General features: G+C 54.3%; 1 long non-coding RNA gene across 1 annotated transcript; it reads right to left on the bottom strand.

The window, feature by feature from the left end:
- Nucleotides 1-3,436: 3,436 nt before the first annotated feature.
- LOC134509596 (uncharacterized) lies at nucleotides 3,437-16,163 on the bottom strand. Its single transcript, XR_010069357.1, has 3 exons — nucleotides 16,086-16,163; nucleotides 14,672-15,001; nucleotides 3,437-4,626 (listed from the first exon to the last, which is right to left on the bottom strand). It is a non-coding gene; the product is annotated as an uncharacterized LOC134509596 (long non-coding RNA).
- Between the last annotated feature and the right edge of the window lie 9,396 nt (nucleotides 16,164-25,559).

Below are 25,559 nucleotides of genomic sequence, written 5' to 3' on the forward strand. Positions count from 1 at the left end.
AGCAGCTGTAAAAGAGACTCAAAGAGGGATGGGTGTTATCCACCCTGGAGGACTGGTGCGTCCCTCTGCACCTCTTGCTCCAGCCTTGGGGGAAACGGAGGCATGGCCTTCTCCTCCTATTTCTACTAACCCCATCTCGAGTCTGGGTTTTCCATCCTTGCCACCTGAGTCAGACGATGAGGAGGGCAGTCCTATAACGGGTGAGGAAGGGACTGAAGTGGTGGACTCTGGGGAGCCACCCCCATCGTACACAAGATGCCCCTGGACGCTTGGGGGCCAATTGGCAAAGGTTTAAGTGCCTTACTAATAGGAAGATCTAGTAGCACCTTACAAGGCCTCATGGTACATGTTGGAGTGATTGATGCTGATTACACAGGACAAATATGTGCCATGGTATCGACAGCTACACCACCTGTGACTATTGAGAAAGGAACTCGACTTGCTCAGTTAGTCCCATTTCAAAGTTGTGTTCCACAAAGGGACAACGTTACACGTGGTGATGGTGGTTTTGGTTCTACAGGAAAGCCACAAGTCTATTGGGTGCAGACGGTATCTGATCAATGCCCACAAATGCATTGTGTTCTTGAACTTAGTGATGCCACTCCCAAGAATTCCATCTGTGAATAACATGGAGCCTACCAAAAGATATCAGTGGAAAGTGTTGCCACAAGGTATGAAAAACTCGCCTACAATTTGTCAATGGTTTGTAGCAAAAGCATTGAGTCCAATGCGTGCCCTGTTCCCATCTGATTACTGTCACCATTACATGGATGATATTCTGCTAGCGGCTGCAACACCGCAACAGTTAGAAAAAATGGAACAGAAAAAACAGGAATCATTGTGTGAATATGGCTTAATAATCGCCCCAGAAAAGGTACAAAGGCAACAACCGTGGTTATACCTGGGAATGACAGTATGAGCTCAGACAGTCATGCCACAACCTATCCAACTACAAATAGAAGTAAAAACATTGAATGATGTACAAAAAATTAGCAGGAATGATTAATTGGATTCGGCCCTATGTTGGTATTCCATCTTCCAAATTACAACCCCTCTTTGAGCTATTAAAAGGTGACACTAATATTTTAGCCCCACGAATGTTAACTGAGGAAGCAAAAAAAGTGGTAGCTGAAATAGAACAAGCTCTTAGTAGTAAACGCGTACGGAGACTTGACTTAGCGGTTTCGGTGCAGGCCTTTGTGTTAGTAGATCAATTAGTGCCATTTGCTGTGATTGCTCAATGGTGTGAACAATGGGATGATCCCTTACGTGTTTTAAAATAGATTTTTTTGCCCAACAAGATGAAGAAAACAGCCCCTGGTCTATTTGAGCTAATAGCACAAGTTATTAGAAATAACTAGAACTCGATGTTCAGAACTGATGGGAAGAGACCCCGAACAGCTTGTAGTCCCTGTCCAGAGGGATTATTTTGAACGGTGCTTAGCTAACAGCACTGCCCTACGAGCAGCCATGACCAATTATACAGGGCAGGTGAGCTCCCATTTACCTTCACACCCGCTGATCAAATTGGGCACCCAAATGGCCTTTGCACAGAAAAATCTCAGTCGCAGAAACCCAGTGGAGGGCCCCACGGTGTTCACAGATGGATCAGGAAAAACTGGAAAAGCTGCCATTGTCTGGAGACAAGGAACACAATGGCAACATAAGATCGAACATCAAGAAGGTTCGCCCCAAGTCGTAGAATTACGGGCGATGACCACGGTGTTTCAGAACTTCCCCAGCCCTGTCAACATTGTGACAGATTCGGCTGATGTGGCTGGACTGGTACTAACGTTTAGATAAGGCTGTTTTAGGTAATGTAACCTATGAATTGCTGTTTGGCGTATTGAAACTCTTACGGATAGCAATACAAAAGCGACAGCAAGAATATTACATGATGCATATTAAAAGTCATACCCAGTTGCCAGGATTTATTGTAGAAGGCAATGCACAAGCTGATGCTTTACTGTCTGCAGTGGCCCTGGGACCTGTGCCCAATGTTAAACAGCCAGCCATAGCATCGCCTAGTTTTTATCATCAGGGATATCGTGCTTTAAAACGCCACTTCAATCTTAGTAACGCTGAAGCTCGCAATATTATTGCAGCCTGCCCCGATTGTCAAGATCAACATGTACCTATATTTTATGGCACCAATCCACGAGGATTACGTGCTTTACAGCTTTGGCAAACTGATGTCACACATATTACTGAATTTGGCCGTTTGAGGGATATCCATGTATCAATTGATACCTTTTCTTCTGCCCTCGTTGCCACTGCTCACGCTGGAGAATCAGCTTGGGACGCCCTATGCCGTTGGCAGCGTGCATTTTCTGTTTTAGGTGTCCCACCACAGATCAAAACTGATAATGGTCCTGCTTATGTATTGCAAAAAGTAGCTTGTTTTTACAACTCTGGGGCGTGACACATGTCACAGGCATCCCCCACTCACCCACGGGTCAGAGTATTGTTGAGCGTGCGCACGGTACCCTGAAACGCCTTTTACACAAACAAAACGGGGGAATGCTAGGGGAAACCCCTGAAGCACGATTAGCTAAAGCTGTATATGTCTTGAATTTTTTGCAGCTTGCTGATGATACTCCTGCTGCGATGCCACCCCTCCTTCGGCACTTTGGTTCTCTGGTGACCCAGGAACGGGTGGGTCCTGGAGCAAAAGCGCTGATGCGGGACCTCAGGACAGGACCGTGGTTGGGCCCGCATGACTTAATCACGTGGGGAAGGGGTTATGCTTGTGTTTCCACAGGTCATGGACCACGGTGGGTGCCCGCAAGATACGTCCACCCGTATTTGAAGATAACCGGGACGGGGGAACAAAGCGAACTGGCAGGATGACTCCGGCTATCTTGCTCACCATCTGCCTTAACATATTTACTGCACTCTCCTCAAGGGTTTGGGTTCCACCTCAACCAAAGAATAATGTATGGGTCATCCTGGCTAACTTAACGGGCCAGGACACGCTTTGTTTGTCAACCTCATCACCAGAGAATCCATTCTCAACGCGTCTGGTGGGACAGCCCTTAGACGCCTGGCCTGTGACGGAGTTTCAGAAGCACTTGATGAAAGGGGGTGAGGTAGTTGATAACTGGGATGCTTGGGTACCCTGTCTGCAACACAGTAACCTCGAACCACAAGAACTAGAATTACTGGGTTCTGTCGAAATGGATTACTGTTTATATTTTAATTATAGTGGCAAAAATCAGTCTAACATTCAATGTGTTAATTCTAGCCTGATCGTTTATAGAAATGAATCTGTTTGGTGCAACTCCACATCAACCAATGTCTCTAAATCTACTCATCACCCTCTTCGCTTGCCAGCAGAAATCTTTCTCATCTGCGGAGATAGAACATGGCCTGGTACCCCCTCTCATATTAAAGGGGGGCCCTGTAGTTTAGGAAGATTAACCCTACTAACACCAAATATATCTATGATTGTGCAGCACCACAGGCACCAAAACAAAGTGCTCACGCATTCAGAAATAGCTGCAATGACAATGTACAATTTTGGAACCCTGGAGAAATAATCGCAGCATCCTTTTTAGCCCCCGGGGTGGTGTCAGCTAAAGCGCTCGCTGCGCTTAACAAGCTTGGATGTTGGCTGGCTGAGCAATCTAATGCTACTTCTCTAGTTTTGAGTACTTTACTGTTAGATGTAGACTCAGTTAGACATGCCACACTGCAGAATCGAGCTGCAATAGATTTTTTGTTGCTGGCTCAAAGTCATGGCTGCCAAGATTTTGATGGGATGTGCTGCATGAATTTATCAGACCACTCTCGATCTATTCATGCACGCATACAAGAGTTGATGGAACGAACGAAAGAAAAAGTTAAAGGAAGAGGATGGGTTCTTCTCTTTTGATGACCTTTTGCAAAACTGGGGACTCTCGGGATGGCTGGTTTCAATAGTCAAAGCAGGATTAATAATATTGTTGATAGTTGTAGTTGTGTTAATGATGGTGCCATGTCTCATCTCCCTACTGCAAAGGGCCCTGCAGCAGGTGATGGGGGCGGCATTTGTAGCACAAATACAAAAAGGGGGAGTTGTTCGGGGATACAGCGGGTCCATAGACCCCTTGACAGAAGAGACAGAGATTGCAGTGTACCCATAAGAAGGCCGCGAGTTGCGTCGTATAAGGACAACGTAACAAAAAGGAGAAAGAAGAAGATTGCTTGAGAGAACAACGAGAGTTAGGCTGTGAGAAAGCCAGATTTTGAGCAATGTGAACAGGATTTCAATAACCAATCGTATTGTAGCTACGAGCGCGTGTGCTATGTCACCTAACCAATTGAATGCGTAGAAAGAACGCGTGAACGGAGCGTGAACAAAAGATTAGATATATAAGAAAGCCAAGTTTGTAATAAAGAGTGCGCTTAACTTAACTCTTCAAGGAGAGTCTTGTCATTTGTCCGTCCCGACTGAAACGACGTTTTTGTTCTTTTCTTTCTTCTAGTGAGCTGCTTCTGGGAGCCGTAGCTACCAACTTCACCTTCCTGCCTAAACACATGGCAAATTCCTACAGATACGGCTGAGGAGGCCCTTTCCCGTGGCGTCGGGTCAGGAGGAGGCGTTAGGACGATGCATGTCGAGGAACGGGGTTGTTCAGCTGCGCTCTGAAATGAAATGAAAGTTTTATGTTTTTTAGAAGTTGCCTTCACGCCCCCAGCATCGGTCCCTGCCACAAGTTACACAGCAGATGGTCTCACACGATCTTGCAGCCAGAGGTGCCTCGCTACCAGAGAGCAATCTGTTTAATGAACAGGATACAGGCCAGGAGGGATCTCTGGCCTCCAGCTCACGCCAGTTGTCCCGGCTCCCCCACGCCACACGCTGTTCACGTAGTGGGAGCGAGAGGCCTGTGTTCCTACCGGGGTGTCCTTGGTAGTGCCAAATCCTCCCCAGTGCCAGGAGGGGATGAACTAAGCCAGTGCCTGGGGTCCTGCAGAGCACAAAGAGACCCAGCATCTTGTCATCGGATGTTGTGCAGAATCCCGGCCTTTTCTGGGAGCATGCAGCGGTGGGTGCCGTCTCCTCCCGGTGTCACGCACCCAGGGGAAGTGCAGCGCCCTCCGAGGGGGACCCAAAGCTGCTTGTTTCCCAATGAGGAGACTAAAAGACCCGAGAGCAGGATTTGAGGGAGGGCTGGGCAGGGGAGCGTGCCACCGAGGGATGCTGCGTGACCTTCCCTCGCACCCTCCAGGTCCTTGTTCCTGTCTCTGCGTCACTCCAGGCAGCGCAGCACAGGCGACAGTCACAGAGGCATTTGCCGTGTGGCACAAGGAGGCTGCGGGTGCAGCTTCGTCCCCACAAAGCTCGGCTGAACCACCTTGGTCCTTTTGCCCCCTGAAAAATACTGTTGAAAGCAAAAAGCACTTGCACACAGAGCCCTTGGTAGGGGCCGGAGACACCCAGCCACCCCGAGCCCCTTCCCTCCCCAGCAGGAGCTGGGGGGGCTATTGGGGGGGCCGTTGGGAGGGGGCGGAGCACAGGGAGCCCCAACATTCCATCCTGGAAACGCCAAAGAGTCCTTAGCAGCCGAGAGACTGAGGGGACCCACCATGGCGCTGCCACCTCGGTGGCTCCCACTGTGTGGCCCCCGCGCCTCCCCGGCGCCCCAGAGCCTTCAGGCTTTTGTGCTCCCACAAACCTTCTACCCCCAAGGCAAGGAACGACCCCGACCCACAGCCCGCGGACACTCTCGGGGCCAACAGCGCAGGAGGTGACCATGGCTCCTGTCTCTCTTCCAGGCGCAGCCACCCTGTTCCCACCGCCCGGGCAGCAGCTGCTCTTCCCCACAGCCTGGGCACCCCCAGTGGGGGCAGCCCCACAGGCCCCACCACCAGGTATGGCACCCCTGTCCCCTCTGCCACCCCGACACCACCAGCACCCTGATGCCCATGGGGGGTGGCTCGGAGGGTGCCCTGGACGGTGTCCCCGGCCCAGCACGGCTCCCTCCCACCCACACAGGGCTGCACAGGGCCCCATGCGGCTGCTGCTGCTTCAACCCACGCTTCGGGTGCATCGAGTGGACGGTCACCAACGGGCCTGCACCAGCCAACGCCACCCTCGGCCATGACGCTGCTCCTCCGTCGGGCGCTGCCCTGTGGGGCCCCGGGGGCTGCGGGACCCTCCCGGCCTGGGCAGCCCCTGCCACCCCCCAGGGACAACACCCACCACCCCAACTGACGCAGCACCCAGCCTATGGCAACCAGGGCACAGCGGTGCCCGCAGTCCCCCCGCTGCTGTTCAACTCCATCCCCGGACGCCAGCACCTCAAGGCCACCTCCGCGGGAGCACCCCCTGCCAGCTGTGTCCCCACGGGCACCTACTTCCCCCCCAGCCCTGCTGCTGCCCCCCACAACGAAGCTCCTGCTGACCTGGATGCCAACTTTGAAGTCACCAAGGACATGCTCCTCCAAGAGCCCCTCTGGCTCTTTTTTTCCTCCTTGGACACGGTGGAGGTCTCCCAGGACCCCGACACCACCATTACCACACCTGGGGACCCCGGTGGCATCATCAGAGAGGGGAGAGACGTGGCCCCAGCACCCACCCAGCTGCCAACATCCATCCCTGCCTTCGAGAACACCAAGGAATGGTCCTCAGAGATCAACAGCTCCAGCAGGGCCTCCCCCGCGCAGACACCCCTGGGCAGCAACATCTCCTGGAGCACAATCAGCTCCCCAAAGAGCAACATCTCTCCCAGCGACATCTCCTTCGAGAGCGACATCTCCCCAGAGCTCACCTTCTCCCCAAAGAACATCACCTACTCAGAGCAGGACATCTCAGAGTATGACACCATCTCCCTAAAAAGTGACACCTCCTCGAGAAGCGACAACTCCTGGGAGAGCGACGTCCCCCACAGCCAAGCCCTCGGGGACGCGGCCGGCCACCTTGCTGTGCCCCACGAGGTGTCCCTCAAGGAGGCCCTGAGCCTCTTGGACTGTGATCCCGGTGGCACCGGCAAAGCCGCCCCCCTCTGCGACGTCGACTCCCTCTCGCTGCCCGAGGAGCTGCTAATGCTCAGTTACAGCATGGAGGAGCTCCTGGAGGGTGCCCGCATCCTAGAAGGATTCCTCTACGGGACAGAGAGCGACGTCCCCAGCAGCTCCTCTGCTGTCCCCAACAGCCAAGCCCTCGGGGACACAGCTGGCCACCTTGCAGTGCCCCAGGAGGTGCCTGTCAACTACTTTGGCGTGGAGGTGACCCAGAAGGCCGTCGTCGTCCTGGAAGATATCTTCTCCAGGACGAAGTCCCAGGAGTCGTGCGGGGACACGGGGAGGGAGCTGCCGCCAGCCCAGCCTGCCATGGCGGAGAAGCAGGGGACGAAGCGGGGGACAAAGCAGGGGATGAAGCGGGGGACGAACTCCCCATCGCTGCCACCCAGGAAGCACAGGGCTCTGGTGGACAGGCCGGGGGTGGCGGGGGGGAAGAGACGCCCCACAGCGAGGAGACGCAGATGAAGGGGGCGCAGGGGGGGTGCATTTGGGGGGTGGGGGGAGGGTTGTATTTAGGGGAGGGGGGGGGGGGGCAGATTTAAGGGAGGGGACTGTATCTGGGGGGGTGGTGTGTTTGGGGGGGGGGGGTGGGGAAAGGGACATGTTTAGGGGAGGGGGGGTTAGAGTAGCTTCGATAGGGCCTTTTCTCTCCTGTTTTTCCATTAAAAGTTGTAGCGGGCAGTGTGTTTGGGGAGGTGGGTGTGTTTAGGGGAGGCAGGTATATTTAAAGGGGGGGTAGTGTATTTTGAGAGATGGGGGGGTGAGTTTAGGGGAGGGGGATGCATTTGAGGGAGGGGGGGTTAGAGTCGCTTCGATAGGACCTTTTCTCCTGTGTTTTTCCATTAAAGGTTGCGGTGGGCAGTGTAGTTGGGGGGAGGGATGTGTTTAGCAGAGAGGGGCGCGTTTGAGGGAGGGGGGGTTAGAATAGCTTCGATAGGGCCTTTTCTCTCGTGTTTTTCCATTAAAAGTTGTTTCTCCAGCCCTGCTCCGTGCCTGTCTGGGAGGGGATGGAGCGTGGGGGACAGCGGGAATCAGCCCCCACCAGGTGCCACAGTCCCACATGGGACCCCAAAGGGCACCGAGGCCCCCCCCCAGGACCGAGTCACCGCCAGTGGGGTGGCAGTGGCGGGGGGGGGGACTCCCCTGTCCCCTTTCCCAGGGGCAGCCAGGACAGACGGGTCCCCGCCAGACCCACAGACACGGCGCCACGCAGAAAGCAGCACGGAGTCCCCGGGACAAAGACAGACCTTGGGGAGCGGGAGGGGACGGACACACACGACCACAAGGGCTGCCAGGCCTTCGGCTGGACCCCGGCCAGCGTCCCCTCCCGCGGGGACAGGCCTCGGGGCAAAGCCCCCAAAGCCTGGGCACAATCATCCCCGTCCGCAGCTCCGCAGCCCGGCTTTGCCTCCCTGCGCTGCCCAATCACCCCAAATCACCCCCACAACGGCCAGGGGGGAGCTGCCGGCCAGGCAGGGACCCTCCTCCCCTTCTCTGCCTGCACCTTGGGCTGCCCCGACACCAGCCCGGGGGAAAATAAGGAAAGAAATAAAGAAATGACGGCAGGGGCCAAAAGTGCCTGGAAACCCCAGCTCTTTATTGCCCGTTCCCCCTCCCAGCTCCACAGCCCGGGGCCAACGCAGCCAAGGGCGCCTTCGGGCAGCGGCCGCCCCTCTGAGGGTCCGGCGCGCAGAAGGTGCGGGGGGACGTCCCCGGTCCCCGCCGGGGCACCCCCGGTGTCGGGGGGAGCCGCTGCGGGCCCCGGGCGGGCGCAGTCCCCTTGGCCTCGGCAGGGCCCGGCGCAGCTCCCGGCACCGCTGCTGCTCCGTGTCCGGCCTCCCAACCCCCCCGCCCCGAGCACCCTCCTGCACCCAAAACTCCCGTCCCCTGCAGCAGCTGCACCGCCACCGCCCACAGCTCTCGGGGGCTGTGGGGAGCTGCTCTGCGCCAGACAAGGAGGAAAAGGGAAGAGAAAGACCAGAACCCAAACTGCAGAGCTGACCTCGAGTTAACTGCAGGGCTGCCCAGCACCGCACACAGTGCTCCAGGTGAAGCCGCGCCAGCGCTGAACACAGCGGGACAATCCCCTCCCTTGGCCGCCTGCTTCTGCTGTGTTTGATGCCCCCCACGATGCGCTTGCCCTCTTGCTGCCAGGGGACACTGCTGGCTCCTCCTGAGCTGCTCACCACCCCCACACCCCTTTCTGCAGGGCTGCTCCCCAGACGCCCCCTCCCCATTCCCACTGGTGCCGCCGTTACTCCCTCCATCCCACCTGCAGAACGCGGCACTTGGACTGGTTCAATTTCACGCCGCTCAGGATTGCCCAACGCTCCAAGCCATCTAGAGCCTTCTGCAAGGCCTCTTGGCCCTCAACACACTCAACGGCACCTCCCAGTTTGGGATCACCAGCAACCTTCCTAATGGGGCATTCAGCTCCCAAAATCCCGGGGAGCAACTCTGCCCACCCTTTTTCTGACAATTTGAAACTCAACCATCAATGGGCACAAACTGGAACATAGGAAGTTCCACCTAAACATGAGGAGGAACTTCTTTACCCTGAGGGTGGCAGAGCATCGGAACAGGCTGCCCAGAGAGGTGGTGGAGTCTCCATCTCTGGAGACATTCAAAACCCACCTGGACGTGTTCCTGTGTAACCTGCTCTAGGTGACCCTGCTCTGGCAGGGGGGTTGGACTAGATGATCTCCAGAGGTCCCTTCCAACCCTATGATTCTATGATGGCTGCAGCCAAGACCTTCCCGTCTCCCACGAGTCCTTCTCCGCTCACAACCACCATGTCTCGCAGGGCATCTTTCCTCGATGGCCCCCCGAGCGCTGCTGACAAGAATCATAGAATCATAGAATTGTTGAGGTTGGAAGGGACCTTTAAGATCATCGAGTCCAACCTTTAGCCTACCCTGACAAGAGCCACTTCTAAACCATGTCCCTCAGTGCCCCATCTACCCTTTTTTTAAACACCTCCAGAGATGGTGAATCCACCACCTCCCTGGGCAGCCTATTCCAATGTTTAATAACCCTTTCAGTGAAAAAATGTCTCCTAATATCTAATCTAAACCTCCCCTGACGTAACTTGAACCCGTTTCCCCTCGTCCTATCACTTGTCACCAGGGAGAAGAGGTCAGCCCCCATCTCTCTACAACCTCCTTTCAGGTAGTTGTAGAGGGTGATAAGGTCTCCCCTCAGCCTCCTCTTCTCCAGGCTAAACAACCCCAGCTCCCTCAGTCGTTCTTCATAAGGTTTGTCCTCCAGGCCCCTCACCAGCTTTGTAGCCCTTCTCTGGACACGCTCCAACACCTCAATGTCCCTCCTGTAGCGAGGGGCCCAAAACTGAACGCAGTACTCGAGGTGGGGCCTCACCAGTGCCGAGTACAGGGGGATGATCACTTCCCTAGTCCGGCTCACCACACTATTCCTGATACAGGCTAGGATGCTGTTGGCCTTCTTGGCCACCTGGGCACACTGCTGGCTCATATTCAGGCGGCTGTCAACCAACACTCCCAAGTCCTTTTCTGCCGGGCTGCTTTCGAGCCACTCTGCCCCAATCCTGTAGCGCTGCATGGGGTTGTTGTGACCCAAGTGCAGGACCCGGCACTTGGCCTTGTTGAACCTCATACCATTGGTCTCAGCCTATCGGTCCAGCCTGTCCAGATCCCTCTGCAGAGCCAACCTACCCTCAAGCAGATCAACACGCCCGCCCAGTTTAGTGTCATCTGCGAACTTACTGAGGGTGCATTCAATCCCTTCATCCAGATCATTGATAAAGATATTAAAGAGAACCGGCCCCAGCACCGAACCCTGGGGGACACCACTTGTGACTGGACACCAACTGGATTTAACTCCATTTACCACCACTCTCTGGGCACGGCCATCCAGCCAGTTTTTTACCCAGCGAAGAGTACACCTGTCCAGGCCATGAGCAGCCAGTTTCTCCAGGAGAATGCTGTGGGAAACGGTGTCAAAAGCTTTGCAAAAATCCAGGTAGATAACATCCACAGCTTTTCCCTCATCCACTAAGTGGGTCACCTTATCATAGAAGGATATTAGGTTTGATAGGCATGACCTGCCCTTCACAAACCCATGCTGACTGGGCCTGATCACCCTGTTCTCCTGCATGTGCCGTGTAATGGCACTGAGGAGGATCTGTTCCATGACCTTCCCAGGCACCGAGGTCAGACTGACTGGCCTGTAGTTCCCCGGATCCTCCTTCCGGCCCTTCTTGTGGATGGGTGTCACATTTGCTAACCTCCAGTCAGCTGGGACCTCTCCGGTTGTCCAGGACTGCTCATAAATGATACCAAGTGGCCCGGCGAGCACCTCCGCCAGCTCTTTCAATACCCTTGGGTGGATCCCATCCGGCCCCATAGATTTGTTCACCTCCAGGTGCTGAAGCAGGTCCCTCACCATTTCCCTTTGGATTAGAGGGGCTTCAGTCTGCTCCCCATCCCTGTCTTCTAGTTCAGGGGTCTGGGTGCTCAGGGAACAACTGGTCCTACTGCTGAAGACTGAGGCAAAGACTTCATTAAGTACCTCAGCCTTTTCCTCATCCTTGGTCACTATGTTGCCGGCCCCATCTACTAGAGGACAGAGATAATCCTTAGTCCTCTTCCTATTGCTAATATATTTATAGAAGCTTTTTTTGTTGTCCTTGACAACAGAAGCCAGGTTTAGCTCCAGCTGGGCTTTAGCCCTCCTGATTTTTTCCCTACATAGCTTCACTACCTCTTTGTAGTCGTCTTGAGTGGCCTGCCCTTCCTTCCAGAGGCCATAGATCCTCTTTTTTTCCCGAAGTTGCAACACTAGCTCCCTGTTTAGCCAGGCCGGCCTGGCTAAAGAAGTTCCCATCTCCCACAAACTGCAGGAACTGCCCAGCCCTGCTCCTCACAGCACCAGGGGCTTCCCACATGCTGTCTGGGAAGATGAAATCTGCCAGAAGGAGAAGGGCTCCTGACACAGAGGTGTCTCCTCATCCCCTAGAGATTCAGAGACTCATGGCCTCAGTGCCGGCATCCTGGCTGGGCGATGGGTCACAGACACCCGCTGCACCATCATGGCTGGACCATCAAACCTCTCCCTTGGGTACGGTGCGACCCCTCCACCCCTGCCCTGCCACCCCCCCAGCACAGCCTGGCACCTCCAGTGCAGCCCCCCAGCCGTGGGACCGTCCCACCGAGCCCCACTCACCCCAAGGACACCCCACCTCTGGGAACGCACCAAGGCTCCAGCCAAAGGCACTTGCACCCACAGCCCCCGGTAGCTGCCCATAGGGGCTGCAGGCCCTCAGCCCCCCCGAGCCCCTTCCCTCCCCAGCAGGAGCTGGGGGGGCTGTTGGGGGGGCCGTTGGGAGGGGGCGGAGCACAGGGAGCCCCAACATTCCATCCTGGAGACGCCAAAGAGTCCTTAGCAGCCGAGAGACTGAGGGGACCCACCATGGCGCTGCCACCTTCGTGGCTCCCACTGCACGGCCCCCACGCCCCCCCGGCGCCCCAGAGCCATCAGGCATTTGTGCTTCCGCAAACCTTCTACACCCAAGGCAGGGACAGACCCCGACCCACCGCCCGCAGACACTGTCGGGGCCAAGAGCACAGGAGGTGACCATGGTTCCTGTCTCTCTTCCAGGCGCAGCCACCCTGTTCCCATCGACCGGGCAGCAGCTGCTCTTCCCCATGGCCTGGGCACCCCCAGTGGGGGCTGCCTCACAGGCCCCGCCACCAGGTATGGCACCCCTGTCCCCTCTGCCACCCCGACACCATCAGCACCCTGATGCCCATGGGGGGTGGCTCGGAGGGTGCCCTGGAGGGTGCCCCCGGCCCAGCACGGCTCCCTCCCACCCACAAAGGGCTGTACAGGGCCCCATGCGGTGGCTACGGCGTTGACCCACGCTTCTTCCACATCAAGTGCATGGTCAACAACGTGCCTGCGCCGGCCACTGCCACCCTTGGCCATGGTGCCGCTGCTCTGCCAGGCACTGCCCTGTGGGGCCCCGGGGGCTGCGGGACCCTCCCGGCCTGGGCAGCCCCTGCCACCCCCCAGGGACAACACCCACTGCCCCACATGACGCAGCTCCCAGCCTACGGCCACCAGGGCACAGTGCTGCTCGCAGCCCCCATGCTGCTGCTCACCTCCATCCACGGATGCCAGCACCTCAAAGGACAGCCTGCAGGCACCAACAGCTCCGGCACGGCCATACCTGCACTGACACCCCCTGCCAGCCACATCCCCACAGGCACCTGCGTCTCCTCCTGACCCATTGCAGCCCCACACAAAGAAGCTCCTATCGACCTGGATGCCAACATTGAAGTGACCGAGGAGATGCTCCTGTAAGATGCCCTCAGGTTCTTTCGTTCCTCCCCAGACACAGTGCAGGTCGGCCAGGACCCTGACACTGCTGTCCCCACCCCTGGGGAACGCGGTGGCGCCGGCAGAAAGGGGAGAGCGGTGGCCCCAGCACCCACCCAGCTGCCAACATCCATCCCTGCCTCTGAAAACACCAAGGAATGCTCTTCAGTGACCAACAGCTCCAGCAGGGCCTCCCCCACGCAGACAACCCTGGGCAGCAACATCTCCTCAAACACCACCATCAACACAAAGAGCAACATCTCCTCAGAAAGCGACACCTCCTCAGAGCATGACATCTCCCCAAAAAGCAACATCTTCTCAGCGTTCTACATCTCCCCAGAGCGTGACATCTCCCCTAAGAGCAACATCTCCTTTGAGAGTGAAATCTCCTCAGGGCGCAACATCTCTCCAAAGAGTGACATCTCCTCGGGGCGCAACATCTCCGCAGAGCGCAACACCTCCTCCAAGAGTGACACCTCCCCAGAGCACAATTTCTCCCCAAAAAGCGACGTCTCCTCAGAAGACAACAGCTCAGACCACAACATCATCTCCCTAAAGAGTGACACCTTCTGGAGCAGCGACAACCCCTGCGAGAGTGACATCTCCTGGGAGAAAGATGTCCCCAGCAGCACCTCTGCTGTCCCCCACAGCCAAGCCCTTGGGGACAAGGACGGCCACCTTGCAGTGCCCCAGAAGGTGCCTTTCGAGTACTACAGCGTGGAGGAGACCCTGGAGGCCATCCGCATCCTAGAAGAATCCCTCTATGGGACGGAGTCCCAGGAACTGTGCGGGGATGTGGGGATGGAGCTACCGCCGGCCCAGCCCACCGTGGCGGAGAAGCGGGGGACAAAGCGGGGGCCGAGCCCCTCGTCGCCGCCACCCAGCAAGCGCAGGGCTCTGGCAGGCTGCCCGGGGGTGGCAGGGGCAAAGAGACCCCCCAGTGAGGAGACAGAGATGATGGGGGGCAGAGGGGGGTGCATTTGAGGGGTCGGTGAGGGTTGTATTTAGGGGAGGGGGGTGGGGGCAGATTTAAGGGAGGGGATTGTATCTGGGGGGGTGGTGTGTTTGGGGGAGGGTGGTGCATTTGGAGGTGGGGTAATGCATTTTGAGAGATGGGGGGGATGTGTTTAGGGGAGGGGGGCTTAGAGTGGCTTTGTTAGGACATTTTCTCTTGTGTTCTTCCATTAAAAGCTCTTTCTCCAGCCCCGCTCCGTGCCTGTGTGGGAGGGGAGGGAGCACGGGGGGGGTCAGCGGGAATGGGCGCCCACCAGGTGCCACAGCCCCGCTGAAAGGGGATTTTCATTCATACCTGTCCCTTGTTTAACTTGGACGTTCAAGCAGCTCAACTTTTTCTGACTTACTTCTCCCTGTATACACATCACACTCTCCTGCAATCAGCCTTTCCTTTTCTCCTGACTTGGCCTTTCCCAGCGAGTTCTTGGCTAGTGGTTTTCTTCAAAGCTGCTTTAGTGCTGCTGAAGGATGTTGAAGCGACAGCTCTGGCGATCCAAGCACTGTACTCGCCCATGAAAGCCTTCCAGCTCAGGCAGCCGCAACACAGGATTCACAGCTCCTCGCTCCCCTGGACACGCTTCCAACCTCCGTATGACCCGATTCCATGACTATGGAGCTGGAGAGGCTGCAACCAGAGTCCCAAACGCATGGGGAAGATGTGGCAGCCATAGGGGAAGAAAGAGAGGTCAGCGAGTGCCATCTCACACCAAGCACCCCACACTTGTCACATCACTCTGTCTTTCAGTCTGAACTCCCACCCACACACCAAACACAAGGACAGACTTTGCACTCCGGCCACTCTCATGAGCACCAGCCCTTGCTCGCTGCATTAGCAGCACAGCCTCCTTCATACACCCACCAGGAACGTGTGGCAGCACCAAACATCTGCAGTGAGCTTTGTGCTGGCTACAGCCCATGCCAGAGAACAGGGGGCTTTGTCCCATGGCTCCTCCATCCATCCTGCAGCCTGCCCACAGCAGGAAGAAGGCACAATGCCCTCAGCAAAGGAGGAGCAAAAAACAGTTCCTCCCATGGGCCACCAGCAGCCGAAACACAAAGCCCTCTCACACCTCTGCTGGGCTGAGCTTGAAAATCCTTCCAAAGGGTAATGTGGAAAACCCTGTTGCTGGAGCAGCCACAACAGAATTCTGCCCACGGGACAGCTTCAAGCAGATTTACACCTCTGTGCAATGGGAGACGGCTGAGCCCTGAGCAACCAGGCCTTGCATTTACTGCTTCAAAAAACCCCACATTAAAAAAGCCCACACCAAGCGCCCTGCATCTCTGCAGAGAGCTCCACCTTCTCCAGCTGACAGCCAGCAGGAGGCAGAAGAGCCAAAGCCCCAAAGCACAGAACCCCTCAGAGGTCACCAGATGGGGGCCTCTAGGGGGGTTGTTCTGTCCCTCGAGCCAGGATGAGCCCTGCTCCCCCGGCACAGCAGCTGCTGCTCATCCCCAACGCCTCACAGGTCAGCACCCAGGAGGTGCCCCAAAACACAGGCCCTCAGGAGCCACAACACGGGACGACACCTCTCCCCGGTGCAAGGCCCACACACCGGCCGCCCCGCGCCGCCCCTCCCCACACGGACAGCCCCTCCCCCGGGGGTCCTGCCCCCACGGCCAGGCCCTTCCTGAGGGCCGCCCCCAGCCCACAGGCCCTGCTCCCCCGCAGAGCGCTCAGAGCCTCCCACAGCCGGACGGACACTGACCTCAGCGGCGCTGCGACCCCTCACACAGCCCGCCCGGCCGCCGCCCCCGGCCCGGGCACACACAAACCCCGGCCCCGCCGCCGCTCTGAGGCAGCCTGGCCGCCGCCGGGCCTTTTCTACCCGCCCCGCGCACGCGCCCCCGTCACGTGGCCCGCCCGGCCCCTGCCCTCATCCCCGCGTGCGGCAGCGGCCCCCGCTGAGTGCGGGCCCACGACGGCCCGGGCCCCTGCCCCTCTGGCCCCCCGGTACGTGCCCGGGCCCCCTCCTAACCCCCCTCGGTACGTGCCAGGCCCCCCCCCAACCCCCACAGTACATGCGCAGACCTCCCCATAACCCCCCTGGTAGGGGCCAGGGCCCTCCATAACCCCCCCACTACGTGTACGGCCCCCCCATAACCCCCTCCCGGTACATGCCAAGCCTCTGCACTGCCCCCCCAGTACATGCCCGGCCCCGCTGTCCCCCCAGCAGCCCCCTGTCCCCCATGGCCCTGTCACACCGCTCCCCCCATGGCTGGGGTGACAGGGGTGTGATGTTTCTGTAGGTTCCTCGCCTCCAAGGAGCAGTTCCATGCCTACCTGCGGGCCCGGGGCGAGCCCAGCGGCGGGGGCGAGGAGGAGGAGGAGGAGGAGGAGGAAGAGAAGGTCAAGGAGGAGGAGGAGGTCGGCAGCTGCCAGAGCGAGCCCCCCGTCAAACGAGTGAAGTCAGAGGACCTCGGTCAGGACGGGGAAAGCCGAGAGGATGGTGGAGCAGCAGAGAAGGAGCCCGTGGAGCAGAAGCGGGCCTGGGGGCAGAACAAGAGCAGGCCGTGTACGAAGCCCAAGCGCTACGAGCAGAGCAGGCTGTGCCTGTGGGTAACGCAGGTAGGGTGCGGGGGCCCTGCTCTGCGCTGCTCTGGGGTGGGGGATTTGGGACCCCGGTGATCCCTCCAGGGCTGCATTGATTTGGAAGTCTAGGGAAGCACACTGGAGAGACGCACCAGGGCAGGCTCCCAGCAGGGAGCGTGTAGCAGGGGGCTGCGCCGGCAAAACCAGCTCCGTTGGCTGCCTGGGAGAGGGTGAAGCAGGATGAGCTGAGCGGGACAAGTAAAGCTTCAGCTTCCCTGAAGCGCTAGTGCTAAAATGTCCCCTCAAGTGGGTACGTCACCGCCCTTCTGCGGCACGTTACAGCAGTCGGCTTCCTGGGAGCGTTTCGTGGGGCACCCAACATCACCTGGGGAGCGACGGGTGCTTGGAGCAGTTCTGGCGCCTCTCCGCGTTCATCCTTTAGCCAGTCTTGCATCCCTCTAGATCTGTAACTGCTTTGAGTTTTCTCCAAGGTGAGCACTGAAAACAAACGGAGCGGTTCCAGTTTCTGGTTCTTTTCTCCAAGTGATACATTCTCTTGGAATAGTTGGGGCTCTCGAAGAAAAACCAGTGATTTCCTGGGTTTCCCACTGACATTTAGCCAAGGCAAGTGCTACAATTGCTACCTGGAATATCCTTCTGTTTAACCACTGCTGCTTCAGCTCTCCTAACGTGCTCCTCCATCCTTCTTGTTTTCCAGCTGGAAATCCAAGGCAAGCTCTACTTGGCTCCGCTGACCACGGTAGGTGGATAATTCTCTCCTTTTGTCCAAATTTGCCATTGCCACATCTGGAACAGAGCAAATCTCCTGACAAACCATCTCTCTGCTGTCTCTTTCAGGGCGGTAACCTCCCTTTCCAAAGGCGATGCGAGCGCTTTGGGGCAGACGTCACCTGTGGAGAGACGGCTGCGTGCACAAACCTGCTTCAGGGCCAGTCCTCCCAGTGGGCTCTCCTCAAACGGCATCACGCCGAAGGTAATTTTTGGGGTGCGGGTGGGTGCTATCATCTTGAGAACCAAAGAAATGATAACTCGCTTCTGAGGAGAAAAGCTGCTGCTTGAATTCATGCAGCCTGTCCCCCTCTGGCAGCCGGAGGGAGCGTTTCCAGACACGATGACCAAATGCGCAGAGCTCCCGAACCAGACAACTGAAGTGGACTTTGTGGACATCAATGTCGGGTGTCGCATTGACCTGGTCTACAAGAAGGTAAGAAGACGTTCTGAAGCGCATTTTCCCTCCTTCAATAGATGCTTGTCTTTTGCCTCATCTCCTGTTACCCGATCTGCTCCTGCCAGTCTGATCCAGAGCTCCCGGTTCATTTATGGGCACTAGACCTCAGCGAGAAGGCAAATAAGCTGATCAAGGAGCAGGGAATGGTGAGCTGTGTCTCCCTGGCAGCAGGCAGAAGTTGGAAGGGAAGGGGCTGTGGGGTTTTTTTTGAGTCCCTTTTCTGCAAGTCTTGAGGTGCTGCAAGTCTTGAGATGCCAAGCAGCAAGCGGTGCCCATCCCCAGGTTAGGAGAGCTGAGCGTTTTCCCCATTTTTCATTACCCGATTTCTGAGTTCACACAACACAGTGCAGGAAACTGGTTTTCTCCACTCCTACGAGTCCTCAGGCACTGGCTTGAAATGACTTTGCAAGCTCAAAGGCAGCCCCGCACACGCGCCCCCGTCACGTGGCCCGCCTGGCCCCTGCCTTCATCCCCGCGTGCGGCAGCATGGCGGCGGTGGCACCCGGGGAGTGCGGGCCCACGACGGCCCCGGCCCCGCCCCACCGGCCCCCCGGTACGTGCCTGGGCCCCCTCATAACCCCCCGGTACGTGCCCGGGCCCCCTCATAACCCCCCGGTACGTGTCCGTGTGAGAAATGCTCCTTATCCAACACCAACGGCTCAGGCCGTGAACGATACGAAGCACGTTGTATTTGAACATTCCCGCAAGAACGGGCGACCTAACAAGCAGGCACAGTTTTGGTTCTTGAAACACACCTTCTTATTTCCTAATCCCTGGCCGAATTTTCCCTCCCATTTCCCATTGGTTGGGTACTCCAGGGTTCACAGCCTCTCCGGAGCGCCTCAGATCCTTCCCGGATGTCCTGCCCTCTCTTTACTTCTCCTTATGTTACACCTAGAGGGATTATCTGACTAGTTTATTTCTTTCCTTTTTGGTAAAATTGCCCAATGTCACTAGCCCTGGGTAAATGTTTGACCACACTTCTAGTCACTAATCTGGTCGGAATCAGTTTGTCCTTCTGTCCGTGCGATAAGAGATGTTCCACAAGCCTTTGCTGGAGCCTCTTTGTCTAGTCGTTCCCTTATCGTGTCACCTCCGATGGAAACAGCTTTTTTCCACTGCAAAAACAAGACCTGCTTTTCTTACAATTTCTCCCTTCCTTTTTTCATAATCTTACTGCTTTTTGCGTTTCTAGGGCATGGTTCCGCATGAGGCCTCTAGGGCCGACAGCATGATGTTACATTCTTCTTCTCAACAGTTTTTATTTTCTTCTTCTTCTAGATGAAGCATTTTTCCCGGCTATGGGGGAGGGTCTGCTTCCATTCGTTTTGTTAGGACAGTTTCAATCAATCACTGAAGTAATCCTCGCACACAGAGAATGATACAGCATCCTACAGCCGCTAAAACTCCTGCTACCATTATAAGAGAAGTCAATATTGATACCACCACACCTTTCCATTTCCCAAACCAGGAATCCAGCCAACCTGTCCGTGAGGTGTCTATTCCAGAGTTCTCAGCTCACTCATCAGCTAGACTGGTGAGCCCTGGAAGGGCTTTAGTTATAGTACCATCTGGAGCTGGATTGTTGGGGATGAAGGTACAGCGCCGATTCCCTAACATTAGACACACCCCTCCCTTCCCCGCTAAGACCATGTCCAGGGCGATCCTATTTTCCCATGCCATTCGGCTGGTTGCATCCAATTGTTCCGCTATTCCCTTTTAATGTATCTCTGGTATAATTAATAAACTTCTGTTGGTTATAGTGAAATATAATTTATCCAATCAACATTTTTGTTTATAGTTACCCACCAGAAAAGGACAGATTTGAATCCTGCTCCTATCTGATTCCTTGCTTTGTGTTCATCTGGGACCCCTCTAGGGACTCCAATGGGATCTCTCTCTAGATCCGTTCATCAAGGGATACATCTCAACTTCTTTTCACTCTATTGCCTGAGCTCAGGGATCCTGTTCCTTTTTCAAATGCCAGGGTGAATGGTATTGCCAATTGTACCATTCCACATGTACCTTTCCAGTTAGCCGGCAACACAGATCGCAAAGTCCTCCCTCCACAATACCACCAGAGATCCGCCCGAGGCACTCGTAACGCTGAGCCGTTTCCTCTTACATCCTTGGTCACATTCAGAGTTTCAGTGCACAGGGTAAATCCCCCCCAGGTTTGGCAGCATTCACGCCCTGCCGTGAGAGGCACGCTGGACGGTTCCCAACTGCTGTGGAAAATTTAACGTCTCTAGACTCCAAGGCAGGAAACAGTAAGGAAAGTGAATGACAAGTCTCATTTCCCCAGGCGGTCTTTTCTTGGTAAAATGCTATCATACACCACATCCCTATGGAATCTTTCGTCCACCCTCAGGGAAAAGGGACGATCTGTGCTGGGGGCCTTCCTGTGGCACAAGCAGAGCAATTGCTTTGGTTCAAACTACTAACAGTATATTACACCCTATTAACAGTATATTTTACCCAAGCATTCGTCTCACTGTACCCTCTTTCAATCTCAAATGTTTGTCTAAGACCTTTAATCTCAGAAACCGTTACCAAAGCTGGATCATTTGGTGGTTCCCACTGTTGTATTACTGGGAGTTTAGTAGTCATAGTTGTCCCTTCTGCTTAACTGCTATTTTCCAGTACGTCTATTCTAAATCTTCCCCTTGGATCCCTTCCAGACACATCTGCTCCTATTCCATATATTAGGTCACTTGATCCACCCGTCATCCACGGTCCACCCTCCAATTTGGGTGGTCCACCACACTCCACTCCATTGTTCACAAAGTGCAGGCTCAGGATATCTCTCTGCGACCCTCCAAATTTCTGGGCACGGGTACTTGTTTTCGCCACTCCACTATCTTTGGGCCTCTAGATCCCCACACTCCAGTACTTGTCAGGCATCAAAGCGTATGGTCTGTGGGGTATCTGGATGTATACTCCGTAGGTGATCTGGGTGTACACTCCAGCTTCCTAGTGGGAAACACAACGCTGCCCCTATGACCAGCATCATCGCAAAATGCTTCTTAAAATTCATGGCATGCACAGCTTTATATCTCCCGACTGGATAATCCTGCCCCAACCTACGGCTTATTGTCTCTTTAGGGTTACTCGCAGCGGGCTGTCAGTAGAATGTACAGTCCACTGTTCTACCAGATCTGTTGGCGGGGGTTCAACTGGTCCTTTTAGCCGAGTGTAGTGAGTCCAACCCCTGTCGGCCATCCTCACTGCAGTCCCAGTGGTCAGTAAGACTTGGAACGGGCCTTCCCATTCTGGTTGGAGCTTGGTTTCCTTCCAGGATTGGATCAAGACCCAATCTCCCGGTCGAAAGGCATGGACTGCAAATTCCAATGGTGGCGTTTGGGCAAGAAGTCCTTTATTTCTGAGGAGAGAGAAAGAAGATGACAACCCCAGTATACAGTTCTTAAGAAACATATCTTAGTTTCAGAAGCAGGCAAGTCTTCTCTGTTACCCATATAAGGTAGTCCAAAAAGCATCTCATAGGGCGAGAGACCTGTATCTTTTCTAGGAGAAGTCTGGATCCTCAACAATGCTATTGGTAAACATTTAGTCCATGGTAATTTGGTTTCTAAAATCAGTTTCGACAATGGTCTCTTAATGGTCTGGTTTGTCCTCAACTTTTCCTGATGATGGGGGATGCCAGGGGGTATGAAATTCCCACGCTATCCCTAGACTTTCCATAATTCCTTGAAGGATTTTAGAAGTAAAATGACTGCCCTGATCTGAGTTTATATTCTCCACTAACCCGTATCTGGGAAGAATTTGTTCTAGTATTATCTTAAATACCCCTGCTGCAGTAGCTGACACCAAGGGGTAGGCTTCCACCCATCCAGTAAGATGCTCCACCAGGACTAAAAGATCTTTTCGCCTGCCTGTTGGTGGCAGTTCAGTGAAGACTACCTGTATACTTTGGAACGGTCTCAAGCCGGGCTCTCCTCCTCCTGAAGACTGCTTTCTCAAGGCTTTCTTGTTTGCTTTCTTACAAATAATACATCCCTCGCAAATTTCTTTGGCCATTGTCTATATGCCAAAGCATCTGTACTTCCACAAAACTATTCGCACATTGCTTGCGTTCCCCAATGGCTTCCCTGTTGTAGCACCGTCACTATTTCTCTCATTGTTGGTTGACCATTTCCCTTCCATCAGGCAGAATCCATTTACCACGTCTCCACTGTCCCTGCTTCTGTCATTGCTTCTCCTGCCCCAAGGCCACCTCTTTTGCCACCTTGTCCGCTAATCTGTTTCTCCTTGCCGTAACTGAATTGCCTCTCTGGTGACCTTGAACATGTACAACTGCTGTTTCACTTGGTATTAATATATTAGCTTTATAAGTTCTTCATGTAAAAGTTCTTTCCCTTTGCTATTTATTAGTCCTCGTTCTTCCCAAATTTTACCAAAGGTATGCACTACCCCAAAGGCATAATGAGAGTCTGTATATATTGTTCCTTCCCCTTTCTCCAATTAATTTAAGTGCCTGGTTTAAGGTATACATCTCACACGTTTGAGCAGACCATGCACTAGGTAATTTTTCAGATGCTTTTACTTGTTGGCTCACTCCGTCCACCACCGCATATCCATTACACTTCTTTCCTTCTATCACTCTTGAAGAACCGTCTACGAACAAATGAAGACCCCCAGATAGGGGTTCTTCCCTTAAGTCAGGTCAAATCTTAGTCTGGTACTCAATTACATCTAAGCATTCGTGTGTAAGTTCTTCCTCCTTTGCCTCTACTTTTCCACAAAAAGCTCGCTGGGTTAAGGCAAGGGCTGGTAGTTAAAACCAAATCATCCTTTTCAACTAAAATTTCTTCATACTTCAGTATTCTTGAATTGGTTAGCCATTTTGCCATGGTTTGGGCTAAAATGGTTTTTACTTGGTGAGGGGTGCAACCTTCTAGCATTCCCCTGGCCGCCCTCGGGAGATGGGATCTAAGAGTTTAGATAAATAGGCCACTGGCTGCCGCTTATCCCCCCCCACTCTTGAGTTCCTAACGCAGCCCCTTTGTCTACAGTTACAAATAGTTGAAAAGATTTCTCCAAAGAAGATAAGGCTAAAACTGGAGCTCTAATTAGTCTCTGTTTTAAATCGTCCACTAAATCTTCCTCCTCTTCTGTCCAAACCAATACATTTGGTTCTTCAGCTAACAGTTTGGAATATAGTCCTTTAGTCTTTTGAACACACCCCTCTATCCACAGTCCACAGTACCCAGTCGGCCCCAAAAATTTTCTCAGTTCCCTCTTGGTCTTTGGCGGAGGTAAGTCTACTATTCCTTTGATCCTCTCAGGATTTATTTTTCAACTCCCTTCCCTGACTAGATGTCTTAAGTACTTCACTTCTGTTTCCACATATTGCAATTTTTCTTTTTTATTATTTTTTTGGAGACCCTCAAACCTTGCTGTCCCAAAAAGTTCAGGAACTCGTGGCTGCTTTTACCCTGCCTTCTTCCTCCCCACATACCAGTAATCATCCACACACTGAAGCAGGGCTACTCCCAATGGAGGGCTGAATTGTTCAAGCACTTGTTCTAACACTTGCCAAACAAATTAGGGGATTCTGTAAATCCCACAATGATAACACCCTACCGGTGAACCCCGAGCTGCTGGTAGGAGTGGCTGGGGCAGTCCTCGTCCCGTTATTCAGCCCTCTTCCTCGCCCCCAAGTAACAGTCTAAGGGGTCCCACTTCGGGGATTCAATTTCTTTGTCGATTGAAACATCACCGACAGTCTGGGCTGGGAACATATAAAATGGATTTGGGCGTTCCTGAATCTATTCATCTTGACCCAGCAAGAAGCATATTCATCTTCTTCTACTTCCTTATTATTCCTTATTATTCGCATACATGTTTAAAGTCTGACAGACCCAGTCTTCATCAGATCCAAATTTGGGCCAAAATACACTAGGAGGTCTTATGGGTTCTTTGGTCCAAACAAATTCAAATGCAAATGCAAACATGTCCCCCCTGGGACACCTCTGGGATCCTCTAAGACAGACACAGGACCCCTAGGACACCCCTGAGACCCTTCCCAGAATGTCCACGGCCCCCCCGGCCCCTCCGGGATGCGGTCCAAACAAAACAAATCATTTTCTTTTTATCTTTATCCCTTGTACAAGAAGAATCATTCCAAAACCTCAACATTCTCCCCTAAAGGACTGTCTGGGGGAATGTTCCCAGGGTCTTTCTTATTATCCCCTTTTTCATCCCTAGGCCTAGAATCCTTATTTCCCATTCTGAACAGAGACTTTCCTTACACCCCTTCCTTTCGCTTCGTCCTTCTCCAGCTGCACCCCTCGCGGGACTACAGAACCGCGGATCCGGACTCCACACTCGCTTCGTACCGCAGTACGTCTCAGTCACTCACACACAAGTCTCTTAGAACGTCCCGACCACCAAGGCAATACTTTAACAGTCCAATTTTCCTTACCTTGGTCCGTGCACGGAGTTGCCTGGTCGTACTCTCTGTGCCTACTGCACCTACCCCTTCTCCCCCTGTGCTTCACAGAGTCTGCCGTACAACTGGGTCTCGAGACCTTAGTCGATTCCTCACGGAATCCCTGCCGACGATCCACGAGACCGTTGAAATCAACAGGATGCATCTTCCCGTCCTTCGGCGACAGGGACTCCCAAGAAGATGACTTCTGCTCCCGGACGAGCCCCCAAATTGTGAGAAACAAGTTCCGGTCTGAATGAAATAGGCTCAGGCAGAATCCTCTGTGAAGCACATTTTTATTCACGTTCTTGCAAGAGCGGGTGACCTAGCAAGTAGGCACACTTCCAGTTCTTGAAACACACCTTTTTATTCCCTAATCCCGGCCAAATGTTTCCCATTGGTTGGGTACTCCAGGGTTCACAGTCTGTCTGAGGCACCTAAAATTCTTCCCGCATGTCCTGCCTCTGTTTACTTCTCTTTATGCTACACCCAAAGGGATTATCTGACTAGTTTATTTCTTTCCTTTTTGGTAAAAGATTGCTCAATGTCATTAGCCCTGGTTAAATGTTTGACTCCCCTTCTAGACACTAATCCAGTAGGAATCAGTTTGTCCTTCTGTCTGTGTGATAAGAGATGTTCTACAAGCCTTTGCTGGAGCCTCTTGGTGTTAGTCATTCCCTTATCATGTCACCTCCGATGGAAACGGCTTTTCTCCTCTGCAAAAGCAATACCTGCCTTTCTTACACCCCCCCCCGGCTCCTGCTCAAGCCATGGCCATCAGCGGGAGTTGTAATGAGTCGCACTTGAACTGTGGGAGATGGCTGGCAACATAACCAAAACCCTGTCTGGAGTGGGAACCTGGGTATCTTGTTCCCATGAGAATATGACTGTAGGTCAATTCTCTTACTCCATAAACAGTGGACAGCCCAAGAGCCCTTTGAGCTCTCCTG

The sequence above is a fragment of the Chroicocephalus ridibundus genome, unplaced genomic scaffold, assembly GCF_963924245.1.
Source record: "Chroicocephalus ridibundus unplaced genomic scaffold, bChrRid1.1 SCAFFOLD_92, whole genome shotgun sequence".
NCBI classification, from domain to species: Eukaryota; Metazoa; Chordata; class Aves; order Charadriiformes; family Laridae; genus Chroicocephalus; species Chroicocephalus ridibundus.